This window comes from Mirounga leonina, unplaced genomic scaffold, assembly GCF_011800145.1.
Source record: "Mirounga leonina isolate KUSES-001 unplaced genomic scaffold, KU_Mleo_1.0 Mir_153, whole genome shotgun sequence".
NCBI lineage: Eukaryota > Metazoa > Chordata > Mammalia > Carnivora > Phocidae > Mirounga > Mirounga leonina.
In genome coordinates this window covers 7,723,250-7,737,817 of record NW_023270387.1, presented here as the reverse complement: position 1 = coordinate 7,737,817, position 14,568 = coordinate 7,723,250, and the positions used below count along the sequence as shown (strand labels likewise).

Genomic DNA, 14,568 nt, shown 5'->3' with positions numbered 1-14,568 from the left:
AAATAATCATGCAAACAAAGTTACAATAATAACTGTGATTGTTGCTTTGAATGGATGGTACATGGAGTTGTGAGAGATACCTGGGGAACCAGGAAAGGCTTCCCAGAGGATGTGGCAATGGTCTGAGGACTAAGAGCTGCAGAAATAGTGAGTGTGAGCTAGATGAAGGAGAAGACGATGAGGAAGTAGAGGTAACTACGGGTACAAAGGCTCTAGCGCAGAAGAGAGTTTGGGGCATGGAAAGGTCAGTGTGAAAGGAGGGCAATGACGAAGGATAGTGTGATGTGCAGTGAGCCTGGGAAGGCTCCTTTGAAGCACCGAAGTGAAAATGTCAAATCAACAGTGGATTCTACAGGTCAGGAACTCAAGGGGGATTTCCGGGATAGAGATGAAAATTGTTGAGTCATCTGAATCAAGGTTGTCATAAAAGCCCTGGGCGGGGATGATATAACCAAGGGATGTGATTCTTGGGTTGCACTTTAGAATCTTCTGGGAGGCTTTTAAAAATCCCAATGGCCAGGCTGTCCACAAAGCTAATGAAATAAAGATTTCTGGTAGATCCCGGAATCACTATTTTTTAAGGCTACCCATGTGATTCCCCAGGGGCAGTCACATTTGAGCATCATCAGCCTGGACAGAAAACACAGAGCAGAAAATGAGGAGGTGCTAGAATGAAGAGTTGGGAATTCTGATACTTAATGACCTGGTAGAGGAGGAAGAAGCTGCAAAGGAGCCAAACAAGGAATGGCCAGGAGATCCATGGGAAATCAGGAGAATGTTGAGTCACAAAAGTCATGAGGAAAAGGAAAAGTCACAAAAGTCATGAAGAAAAGTTTTCAGCAGTGTTGAATGAATCTGCATGAAATAGGTAAGGACTGAAAGCATCCTTTGGGGCCAATCATGGAGAGGTCAACATTGACCTTTGTGGGAGCTGTCTGTTGGTGTGATGGAGTCAGAAGCCAGATGATGCTGAGGACAGAGGTGGAGGTAAGAACACCTAGTGTGGAGGACTGCTTTTAGAAATCTAGCTGCAAAGTGGAAGGACATTGAGGAGATCATGGGGTAGAGAAACTTTTGTTTTGTTTTTGTAAATGAGAACTATCTGAGCATGTTTGAAAAATAAAAGAGAACAATAGCTCTAATACAGAAGTGTCAAGAACATGCATTTCCTGAGGAGCTGGGGAAATGAAAACCCAGACATAGGTGAAGGGGCCGGATTTTGATACGAAGAAGGGATGGCTGTTCTATAACGGGAGGGAACAAAGGTGGTGTAAGAGACACAGAAGTCAATTTTCACGTGCAGGAATAGGGAGACAAAGAGTTCTTGTGCAAATTTCATCTTGCCTTTGAAAGCAGCTCAAAAATTCCTTATTAACCCACGTCCTTAGTTTGGCTTCAGAAGTTACATTTCTCATAAGGACAGTCTTCTCCTTGGGCTGCTTTCCATGTATGCTAATTATGTTATCGGCTGGCATTTCCTACAACAGTCCCTGCTCATATAACCACCACTGATTCATTAAGTCATGTAAGCAGCGGTTATTCCTTAGCTGACTAATTAGAGATTGTATCCCTGAAGTTAAAACACATACACTTACCCAGCAAAGGGTTGTGTGGTGCCCACCCGGTGCCAAATATTGCACTGACTATTGAGAACAGAAAATAGAAAAACAAACAAGATGGAGAATTTGAAATTCCCTCTCACCATGCCCTTATCCCAAGAGACTCATCATCTAGCTGGAAAGCTAATAACTAGTAAGTAACTTATAATGATTAGAGTCAAATCACTGCACAGGTATTCTAAACCCTTTAGCATTGTTGTTTCAAAGGCACTATCCCAAGATGAACGTGGCTTCATATGTGGTAGCTCTTTCAGCAGACACAACAGCTTTTGAAAACAAGATACTTCTTTTTTTTTTTTTTTTAAGAGAGAGAGAGAGGGAGAGGGGGTGGGGGAGGGGCAGAAGGAGAAGAAGAGAGAGAATCTTAAGCAGGTTCCATGCCTAGTGCTGAGCCCAACACAGGGCTGGATCTCACAACCCTCAGATCATGACCTGGGCCGAAATCAAGAGTTGGATACTTAACCGAGTGAGCCACCCAGGTGCCCCAAGAACAAGGTACTTCTAAGGGAAGTGTTACCCAAGCACCAAAAGCCTTTATTACCAATGTCTGTTGAAAAGGAGGGCAGTAGTTTTATGCTGCTCTAGAAAATCAGACAAAAATTACTTACTCATGGAATTAGAAAATCTCCTGGTTGGGAGGATACTTAAAGGTGATCTTCTCCAGTCTCCCATCTAAAGGTTGAGTTTCCTCTGGCTTGAGGAAAAGATGGCTGGAGGCTGATAGTAGAGGACTGGAGGTTGGGGGACTAGGGACAGGAGCTGGGGGGAGGGGAGGGATCTCAAGGAGGAATGCTAGACAGGGAGAGCACACTCCTAGCCCACAGACCACCCCTCTCCCCCACCAACACACATATATACAGGACTTTCTTTCATTCTTTTTTCTTCTTCAGCCCAGTTGGGATTGGAGTCAATAGAAAAATGATTATTCACTTCCACAAGACAAAAAAAAAGTATTTTCCTATATTGTACATGTTTTGTATTTCCTGTATTGTAATACCTTGCACATTATAAGCACATAGTATTAATAACTGAATGAAATAACAACCCAAATGACCTTCTCTGCCAACTGGTAAGTGAACTACTAGAGTGTAAATACAATATAAACGAACTACTTCATGCCCTCTTCCCAAAGTGGCCAGGACTGTTTACAAAATGAGCTTGGTCCTCTGTGCCACGAATTGTGGTAGAAGAATCAAAGATAATAATGCCTGCCCTTGGAAGCGCATGGTCTATTAAAGCTACAAAACACTATAAATATTAAAACAGTGATAAGTGCTACCCTAGATGTTGGTTGATCACGCTCCCCCGATGGGTAGGTGAGTGTGGCCTGGCTGATATGGGTGACCACAGGGCCCAGACTGGCCACAGGAGCACAGAGCAAGTGTCAAGACCAGGAGGAAGTGCAAAAATTAGTTGAATGGGAAGCCATGGGTTGGTAAGCCGGGGAAGTGAGTCTATACCAGTAATGATAAGAAGGAGGGCCTGAGGTAGATGCCAGGAACTAGAGCACAGCCCAAAAACTCAAACCCTTAGGGAAATGAGACCTGGGAACTACAGTTCAATAGGGGTGCAGGGAAATATGTGGATGAATATGGAACTAGGGGCTTTTGCCTAGTCTCGCTTTCCTGACTCTTCCCAATGTTTGGCACAGGCAGAATTGGCTCCATGTGAAAAAGTGGGGTAGACAGATGAGAAAAGAGTATTCAGAAGTAGAAGAAACTAAGGATTCAGAGAAAAGTTCCTGGTGGTCCTAGATGAAGCAGATGTCTTAGAACTGCGGAAGGCCTAGGGTCATGCTCTTTCGGGAGGTGACTTTAGGTGTGGCTATCGCTGCAAAAGCCTGAGATACCATGCAGTGAGTGCTCCTATGGAGAGATGTTTCAATAGCCTTTAACTCTGTAAGACTCAGTTATGGACTAAGCTGCATGTATTCATCACACTACTGTCTGTTAATACTCCTAGTTATTGATATGCATAATAAAGTTACACCAGCCTACAACTTTGAGACTGATAGAGAGAAGGGGAATTCATTTGACAGATCAGATAATTCTTAATGGGATAAAAGGAAGATGCTCTGGTTCCCCCTTCTTTTTAATGTGCCCATTAATAACTTGATCTTTTTTGGGGATGAGCTAGATGCACATATATTTCAACAAGAAACAAAAAGTCAAGAGTTCTCTTACATGCCAATGACAGGACTTTATCATTCTGAACTACCAGTGGTTTTAATAGACATCTGACCCCAATTTTTAATTATCACCATTAAGACAGCCTTTGGATCCACTGTGCTAAAACTAAGTTATTTTCGGAAGATGCCTAACAGAGCCAATAACCCCAGGGCAATTAGCTGCAATTGATGTATCTCAATGGACATTTCATACCTATTTTGTCTTGAAGAGTATCCCAAGAAGCTAAATTTATTAAATCTAGATCATGTATGGGTGTTTTTGTCTAGGCTCAAATAACCATAGCCATGCTTTACGGCAAAAAACTGGAGAGTCTCAACTTTTCATTTTTCTATGAATTGCAGTAGACTCAAAATCACTTTCCAAATGAAATGTTGGCCCCGGTTGCAGGGACTTTCTAGCTCTCTTCAATCAAAACTGGAAATGGCCTTCCGTTCAGGCAGATTTTTTTTTTTTAAATGATGTTTCAATTTTCAGAGGAGAGGGCTGATCCTCTCATGCCTAGCAGTTGAGAGCAGGCCCATCCCAGCGACCTGTCAGGAAAGCCCATCTTAAACTCACTGTCAGAAAACCTTTGAAAAGCTCAAGTAAAAGAAATAATTCCTAAAGAGAATTAATCTGGCAACCCCCTTCCTCTAGGTTCTGTGGAATTTAATCTTAGCTTAAACCAAACAAGCCACCAGAGTATGCTTTGGTGTGGTGCCAGCAGAACCAGTATAAAAAGTAGTCCTGAAAAAGAACATGCTATGTTTAATACGAAGGTGATATTGATGAGTATTTGATATTCATTACAGTGCACAGCATCTTTTGTAGGGAAATCCACCAAAGATTTCTCTCCTTAGCAATAGTGTTGTGTGTGTGTGTGTGTGTGTACGTGTGCACTCACACATGCACATGCTGTTCAAAAAATTTTAATTGGAGAGCATAATTTCTGAAAAGTGCATAAAAATAGCGCAGTTTGGCAGATGAACAATCTTGTGAAGCCCCATCCAGGCCAAGTGACCCTCCCTTCCTTCCTTCTTAATACTCTCCCTGCCCCTGGAAGGTAACTATCATCTTAATTCTCACTATAATCACTTTCTTGCTTTCCTTTATAGTCTTAAACCTATGTATACTTCCTCAGCAATACAGTTTCTAAACACACACACTCTCTAATATATTGTATATATATCAATATTATGTAAGATTCATTCATGTTCCTGTAGTTTCTTCACTTTCACAGTTCTATATTATTCCCACATCTCGAAGCACCACAATGTATTTATCCATTCTACATTTGGTAGGTATGTACGTAATCTCCTTTTAGGAGTTACTGGGAACAACAGTCTTATAATGTATATAGAATAGTTTCTTTGGGATATACACTTTACTGTTTTGGGTTAAAAATAAATAAATATTCTATATATACATTATATATGTACATTTACTTATTTATATAAAGTTTTCAGGATATATATATATATATATTTCTAGAGGACTAATAATCAGAATATTTGGAATAGACTTCTACAGTGTTTCTCTTAATCAATGGATCGGTTTTACCGCATTGATTCTATTACTCTTGTAAATAGTCATGCTTCCCTCTTTGTACTGCTCACTAGAGAACTAAAAGCCACACTTACTGTCAAATGTGTTCTACTGTGGGAGGTTTCGAAGCGGGGAGGTATGTCTGGGGACTGCTGTAGGAAGAAGGGGGCATCCGTCCCATCCTCGCTCATCCAAGCAGAGCAGTTTTTACTATTAGGAAATCTTACCAGCATGCAAACAAGTATAGAGGATAATACATAATTGTTTCTATCCATTGTATATACTGGTTTTCCAAACACATTTTTATTTTGAGAAAAACTTCCATAGCTTTAAAAAAGAATGGAAACCTCTAATCTAACTCACAAAGAGAAAAAGTACAGGGCTGGGATCAGAGGACCTGATTTGGTCGACCTGGGCTTGGTATAAGTCACATTCTCTCTCTGACCCTCTAGAGAGGCTCAAATGACTAAATGATGTGGTCATTCGAAGAAATTCAATGAAGAGTCGTTAGTAAAATACTGAAGAGACTTGATGGTAGCATAAACGCAGTTATCAGAGAGGACAATGGACTAGACTCTAGGGTCTGCACCAATGTCATTATTATTGCAGATAAATTAATCTATGCACCTTGTTTAGGAATCTTGACATTAATATTTGAGATTTTTGCTCAAATATTTTGAAAGCTTTTGTCTATGATATAGATGGATTTTTTTTCTGTTTAAATCCATATTGTTCAGGAAAACTTTAATTTTATACTTAAGTATGCAGATTTGAAGCTGAATAGACTGAATTCCAGTTCAATCCCTCTAAGGCTTAGGTGCCCTATTTATGAAAGAGGCTAATGGTAATGCCTACCACATCTGGTGGTTGTAAGGATTAAAGACAAAATGCTCAGCACCCAATCAGTACTAGCTGATATCAGATTATTCTGAGTCATAGTCTACTCTTCTCCCTTGAGCCTGTCATCATCTTGGACAACACTCATATCTCCGCTGACAGCCAACACTCTAACTTCCTATACTTGTAACCTCTTCCCTTGGCATCCACCTCCTCTCCACATCAGGCACACAACTACTCCCCAGACCTTGTTATCAACAGGAACTGTGTCACCTCTGGAATATCCTAATTGAGAATAAAAAATTTCCCTCCTGCTTTTTTTTCTTGTTTAAACAGCTGTATTAGTTAGGGAACACCGGCTCCTGTAGCAGATACCACACACAATTTCAGCCTCTTACCACGATATAAATTTATTTCTTACCTCATTAAAGTCCCAAGCAGGTGCCCCTGATTTGTAGGCAGTTCTCATCCAAGCAGCAATTCAAGGATGCAGGTTCCTTCCATCTGGTGCCTCCAGCATCTTCAACTCATGGCTTCCGAGGCTGATGAAGAAAGGGAAGGGCATGGTGGGTCACACACGGAAGGTTCTGTGGACCAGGACTAAAATGGGTGCACGATAGTCCACTGGACAGAACTCAGACACACGTTCATAAGAAAGAAAAAGGAAAATAATCTATCTGTGGGAAGGAAGGAAAAAGAAACAGGTTAGTCAATCTCCGCCATTCTCTTATCTCACCTAATCTTCAATTTTCAGCCTCATGGAGATCTATAATCCTTGAATCCTTCTACTTCCTCCTGACAGCTCTCTCCCTAGTCCTCCTTGCCTAGTCCAGCCTACTCCCCATGGCCTAACACTTGAACGCTTTCGATGCCATTAACTCCTTTACCCTCTTGTCATTTCCTAGTACATATTTGCAAAAGTACCAGCCACAGATAAATCTAAGCACTCTCATTCTCCACTCCTGTATCTAGCTTGCTGGCTTCTCCTAGGAGTGTGCGCGCACACACACACACACACACACGCATGCACACAAAACCAAGTGGGCTGGGGCCACTAACATTCATATTTTCCAACATCAACCAGGCCCCCAGTATTGCTATATTATTTCATATAATTCTCATGATCTACATACTTCTGATCATTTCTCTTCCTCTTTTCCCACAGTAACTATAATCTGTCTGTAATCTCTCTAAACTGATTGCTATATATTCCCAGTTAAGTTTCAGTATATAACTTCACTTCCAACATTATGGGGAAAATAGAAGGTAGCATCCTAGGCCTACGGAGATCACTCACTACATTGCTTTTAAAAGATGCAAGTGGTCTCTGAAGCAATGTATTCCTAAAGCTTTGGTGAAGGGAGTGTCTTTTGGGACCCCTCAGGGGACATGTAGTTAAGGTGTGGTTTTGTGAAACTTACTGGACAAATCCATCCTAACACTGTCATCTCGCTAAGCCTTTGAATTCCTTCTTCTTCATTATAACAATGAAGTTCTGGCAACTTATTTTCATTTAGCAATGCCCACTATTATATCTAGGTTTTATGCAACTAAGCAAATAGGTAGAATATACTGAACCAGGGCGCCTGGGTGGCTCAGTTGGTTAAGCGACTGCCTTCGGCTCAGGTCATGATCCTGGAGTCCCAGGATCGAGTCCCACATCAGGCTCCCTGCTCAGCAGGGAGTCTGCTTCTCCCTCTGACCCTCCTCCTTCTCATGCTCTCTGTCTCTCATTCTCTCTCTCGCAAATAAATAAAATCATAAAAAAAGAAAAAAGATTTTAAATTAAAAAAATAAAAAAGAATATACTGAACCAGCAGACCAAATTCAGAATCTCTGGTTGGTTCACACATATTAACAAATTCAGTTGCATTCAGAATTATGTTCCTCATTCCTTGATCTTGTATGTTCAGAATTCCTTTCTGCTAATCTTTACTAGAATTTTGCTGAAATAATTAGCAAATTCTTATAATACTATTTGGTGTGAAAATAATCTCCTCCTGGGTTTAATTGTATAATTGGTCCCCTGATACACTCTGGGATATGACTCTAGATAAAGATGCTGGCAGGGGTTGGGGATATGGGTGCAAATGAGAAAGAGGACAGCTGTCTCCTTAGTCATTGCAAAGCTTTTAGTAGGGAAAAACAGCTTCATCAGATGAGGGAAACAGCTGCTTTGCAGAGCAGGGACGGTTCGGGGAAAGTGAGGGCTTAGAAGACTTTATCTAAACCATCTATGATGGTTAATTTTATGTGTCAACTTGACCGGGCCATAGGATGCCCAGATATCTAATCAGACATTAGTCCGCAGTGTGTCTGTGAGAGTGTTTCTGGACATTAGCATTTGAGTCAGTAGACTGAGTAAAGCAGATTGCCCTCCCTAATGTGGGTAAGCATCATCAAACCCACTGAAGGCCGCATTTGAACAAAAAGGCTTTTTTGGTAAGAGAATTAAGGGAGAATTCACTCTCTCTACCTGTCTTTGAAATAGGAAATTGATCTTCTCCTTTCTCATCCAGACTATAACTTATACCATTGGTTCTCCTGGGCCTCCAACTTGCTGACTGCAGAGCTTAGGACTTCTCACCCTCCAGATCATGTGAACCAATTCCTTACAATAAATCAATCTCTTTCTTTCTCTGTCTCTGTCTGTCTTTGCTGAGAGAGAGAGAGTTTTATATATATATAACTCTCTCAACCCAGACTAATACATCACCCAGCTCTTCACATAGATATCTGTTTTTGCTGGGGGCTCACCTCTTCTCTGAAGCATATCCTCACTTTCACATAGGACACTCAGTAAAGTAGTGATATTAACAACTTTGTAATTCAGCAATTTGCAGAAGCAAACTTAGTGTTTGGTTTTAATCTTTCAACCTTACATAATCAGACTTAGATTACTCCTGATTTTCAGCCTGTACCTGAATTAGAAATTTGAACTTGACACTCTCCCTGTTAAGTTGTCCAGCTCAAACAGAAGCAATCTTCCTGTCTACAGAATACGATTTTTTCAAACTTTCTATAAAACTATATGGTAGCTGCCACTTGGTAGTAGTAGTAGCCACAGCTAATAATTAATTCATAATTAACTCTATGCCATGATCTACTCAAGTCCCACCACCTCATATACCTGGTACACTGTGTTTGGCCAGGTAACTAACTGATCCCACATCACTGTATTTCCCTGTTGTTGTGAGCAACCTCTCTTTCAGTGTCAATTTCTGTATAAGTCATATTTCTATGGCTACAAATAAAAGAGTATACTCACTTGCCTAACTTTAAAAATCAGAAATCCCAAGGTAGTGTGGTTTCATGGTTGATTACTTCAGGGGCTTGAATACAACCCTAAGGACGAAGTTCTTTCTAGCTTTCCACTCTGCCATCCTTAGCATATCAGCTTTGCCCTTGGGGCAATTCTCTTGCTGGTCACAAAATGGCTGCTGCAGTTCCAGAGAGTAAATGCAGATATTATAAAGTCCAAGAGAAGAACAAGAAAATCCTTTCCCAGGAATACCCCTACCCCATATCTTATTGGCCAGAATTGAGTCACAATCTGTGCATAAACCAATCACTGACAGGAAGAGTGGAATACCATAACTACTCAGGAGTCATCTTTGAGTGAGAGATAGGACCACCTTCTCTGGGTGTATGGCTATACAGAGGAGAGGTATCAGAACAAAATCAGGGCTCTGACATCCAAGAAGAATCAGGGAATTCAGGCTGAGTAGGTAACCAATAGTGTCTGTGTCAATGATGATGATGATTATGGACAAAGGATAGGAAATGGTGAACACCTGATTTTTTATTCTTGCCATCCAGTCTCCTCCGTGATGGTAGATGAGACCCGATTCAGGCAAGTGTCAATGGTGGGGCAGAAAGATGGATCAAAAAGGGCAAGGAACTCTTCACTTCCATAGCAAATACCCCTATATCCAGAGTGAGCAGAGAAAGATAATTTCCCTGTGAGGAAGGACACTTTGGTCTCAGTGCTGCCCTGGGGGAAGATCTCAAGCTAGCCTCGAATCCCAGTGATCTGGACCCAAGAAAATAAGGTTGATCACCCCTACAGTGGAGCCTCCTACTCCTGGTTACAAGAATATATGTCTAATCTTGGAGGAGGAGCAAGATGGCGGAGGAGTAGGAGACCTAAATTTCGTCTGGTCCTAGGAATTCAGCTAGATAGGTATAAACCATTCTGAACACCTATGAACTCAACAGGAGATTGAAGAAAAGAATAACAACACCTCTCTGAACAGAAAAGCGACCACTTTCTGGAAGGTAGGATGTGCGAAGAAGTGAATCCGAGGTGATATACGGGATGATAGACGGTGGGGGAGGGAGCCTCTGTCAGCCGCTACCGGCAAGTGAAAGAGCCTCTGAGCACAAAATCAGAACTTTTAGAAGTCTGCTCCGCAGAGGGACGTTGCTCCAGTGGCTAAGTGGGGGGTGGAACCCTCGTGGGACAGTGTGGTCTCAGGACCCTCAGGGTCACATAAAGACCGGGGATGCCTGAGTGTGGCAGAGCTCTCAGGTTTCGGAGCCGAGGAGCGGGCTCTCAGCTCAGGGTTGCCACAAACTATGATCCGTGGCACAGTCGGGCCACTGCTCTTCCAGCAGGGACCCAACAAGCGGCAGATCGGGGGAGACTCCCCTACCTCCCCCCGGAGGAGCAGCGTGGGAGCGCACCACAGGAATCTGCTGGGTTTGAAGACTCCACACGGGGTTGGGAACCAGAGATAGAAACGCTTGGTCACTGACCAGGGAAGCACGGAGTGCGACCAGAGACCGGGGAGACGGGAGTGACTGACTGCTTTTCTCTGGGGGCACACTGAGGAGTGGGGCCCCAAGTTCTCGGATCCTCCGGGGTGGAGATTGGGAGGCCGCCATTTTCACTCTTGGCCTCCAAAGCTGTATGGAAAGCTTGCAGGGAACAAAAGCTCGCAAGAGCAAACCCGAGCAGATTACTTAGCCTGGACCCGGCAAGGGCGGGGCAATTCCGCCTCTGGCAAAGACATCTGGGAACCGCGGCAACAGGCCCCGCCCTCAGAAGATCAGCAAGAACAGCCAGCCAAGACCAAGTTTACCCATCACTGAGAACGGCAGAACACCAGCACTAGGAATATACTGTACATAGAATTCATGGCTTTTTTCTCCCTGATTCTTTAGTCTTTCAAAGTTAATTTTTTTTAATTTTCTTTTTTTTCTTTTTCTATTTTTTTTAAGGTTTCTTTTTCCCTTTTTCAACCAACATCTTATCAATCCCTTTTTTAAAAACTTTATTTTTCATTTTTAGAGTCATATTCTATCCCTTCATTGTAGTTAACCTTATTTTTGGTATATATATAAGTTGTTCTCTCTTTAAAATTTTGGGATACAATTTCTTCTAATAAAATATACCCTAAATCTCTAGTGTATGGCTTTGTTCTAGTCTCCTGCCTTATCACATTCTCTCCCACCCCTTTTTTTTAAATTCCTCTTCTTTCTTTTTTCAACCAACTTCTTATCAACTCCTTTTATAAAATCTTTTATAATTTTCATCTTTACAGTCATATTCCATCCCTTCATCGTATTTACCCTTATTTTTGTACATATATATGCTTTTCTTTCTTTAGAATTTTGGGAGGCACTTTCTTCTAACAGACCAAAATATGCCCAAAATCTAGTGTGTGGCACTGATCTATTCACCAGCCTGATCATATATGATCATATTCTTTTTTCTTTTTCTTTTTTCTTTCTTTCCCTTTCTTTCCCCCCGGTTTCAGGTCTCTTCTGATTTGTTTAGTGTGTATTTTTCTGGGGTCATTGTTACCCTGTTAGCATTTTGTTTTCTCATTCATCTGTTCTCCTCTGGACAAAATGACAAGATGGAAAAACTCACCTCAAAAAATAGAACAAGAAGCAGTACCGACTGCCAGGGACCTAACACTAGTAAGATGTCAGAACTAGAGTTCAGAATGACGATTATAAAGATACTCACTGGGCGAGAAAAAAGCATGGAAGACACTAGAGAAACCCTTCTGGAGAAATAAAAGAACTAAAATCTAACCAAGTTGAAATCAAAAAGGCTATTAATTAGGTGTAATAAAAATGGAGGCTCTAACTGCTAGGATAAATGAGGCAGAAGAGAGAATTAGTGATATAAAAGACCAGATGATGAAGAATATAGAAGCTGAGGAAAAGAAAGATAAACAACTACTGGATCACAAGGACAGAATCTGAGAGATAAGTGATACCATAAGATGAAACAATATTAGAATAATTGGGATCCCAAAAGAAGAAAGGGAGAGAGGAGCAGAAGGTATATTGGAACAAATTATAGCAGAGAACTTCCCTAATTTGGGAAGGAAACAGGCATCAAAACCCAGGAGGCATAGAGAAACCCCTCAAAATCAATAAAAATAGGTCAATACCCCAACATCTAATAGCAAAACTTAAAAGTCTCAGAAACAAAGAGAAAATCCTGAAAGCAGCTCGGGATAAGAGGTCTGTAACCTACAATGGTAGAAACATTAGATTGGCAACAGACCTATCCACAGAGACCTGGCAGGCCAGAAAGGACTGGCAGGATATATTCAGAGCACTAAATGAGAAAAATATGCAGCCAAGAATACTCTATCCAGCCAGGTTGTCATTGAAAATAGAAGGAGAGAAAAAAAGCTTCCAGGACAAACAAAAACTAAAAGATTTTGCAAACATGAAACCAGCCCTACAAGAAATATTGAAAGGGGTCCTCTAGGCAAAGAGAGAGCCTAAAAGCAACATAGACCAGAAAGGAACACAGACAATATACGGTAACAGTCACCTTACAGGCAATACAATGGCACTAAATTCCTATCTTTCAATAGTTACCCTGAATGTAAATGGGCTAAATGCCCCAATCAAAAGACACAGGCTATCAGATTGGATAAAAAAACAAGACCCATCGATATGCTGTCTGCAAGAGACTCATTTTAGACCCAAAGACACCTCCAGATTGAAAGTAAGGGGGTGGAAAACCATTTACCATGCCAATGGACATAAAAAGAAAGCTGGGGTGGCAATCCTTATATCAGACAAATTAGATTTTAAACCAAAGACTGTAATAAGAGATGAGGAAGGACACTATATCATACTTAAAGGGTCTATCCAACAAGAAGATCTAACAATTGTAAATATCTATGCCCCTAACATGGGAGCAGCCAATTATATAAGCCAATTAATAAAAAAGCAAAGAAACACATCAACAACAATACAATAATAGTAGGGGACTTTAACACCCCCCTCACTGAAATGGACAGATCATCTAAGCAAAAGATCAACAATGAAATAAAGGCTTTAAATGACACACTGGACCAAATGGACTTCACAGATATATTCAGAACATTCCATCCCAAAGCAACGGAATACACATTCTTCTTTAGTGCCCATGGAACATTCTCCAGAATAGATCACATCCTAGGTCACAAATCAGGTCTCAACCGGTACCAAAAGATTGGGATCATTACCTGCGTATATTCAGACCACAATGCTTTGAAATTAGAACTCAATCACAAGAAGAAAGTTGGAAAGAACTCAAGTACATGGAGCCTAAAGAGCATCCTACTAAAGAATGAATGGGTCAACCAGGAAATTAAAGAAGAATTTTAAAAAATCATGGAAACAAATGAAAATGAAAACACAACTCTTCAAAATCTTTGGGATGCAGCAAAGGCGGTCCTAAGAGGAAAATATATAGCAATACAAGCCCTTCTCAAGAAACAAGAAAGGTCTCAAGTACACAACCTAACCCTACACCTCTCAGAGCTGGAGAAAGAACAGCAAATGAAGCCTAAACCCAGCAGGAGAAGAGAAATAATAAAGATCAATGAAATAGAAACCAAAAGAATAGTAGAACAGATCAACGAAACTAGGAGCTGGTTCTTTGAAAGAATTAACAAGATTGATAAACCCCTGGCCAGACTTATCAAAAAGAAAAGAGAAAGGACCCAAAAAATTAAATAATGAATGAAAGAGGAGAGATCACAAGCAACACCAAAGAAATACAATTATAAGAACATATTATGAGCAACTCTATGCCAGCAAATTCGATAATCTGGAAGAAATGGATACTTTACTAGAGATGTATCAACTACCAAAACTGAACCAGGAAAAAACAGAAAACCTGAACAGACCTATCACCACTAAGGAAATTGAAACAGTCATCAAAAATCTCCCAACAAACAGGAGCCCAGGGCCAGATGCCTTCCCAGGGGAATTCTACCAAACAGTTAAAGAAGAATTAATACCTATTCTTTTGAAACTGTTCCAAAAAATAGAAATGGAAGGAAAACTTCCAAATTCGTTTTATAAGGCCACCATTACCTTGATCCCCAAACCAGACAAAGACCCCATCAAAAAGAATTACAGACCAATATCCCTGA

General features: G+C 41.0%; 1 protein-coding gene across 1 annotated transcript in view; it reads right to left on the bottom strand.

The window, feature by feature from the left end:
• The window catches only part of CUNH11orf53 (chromosome unknown C11orf53 homolog), a 494,983-nt gene that overhangs the window by 315,046 nt on the left and 165,369 nt on the right, over positions 1 to 14,568 (bottom strand). Inside the window, exon 4 of the mRNA XM_035008894.1 lies at positions 6,591 to 6,711. The gene's annotated coding sequence lies outside the window, so the exon portion shown is untranslated. The remainder of the gene's footprint in view (positions 1 to 6,590; positions 6,712 to 14,568) is intronic.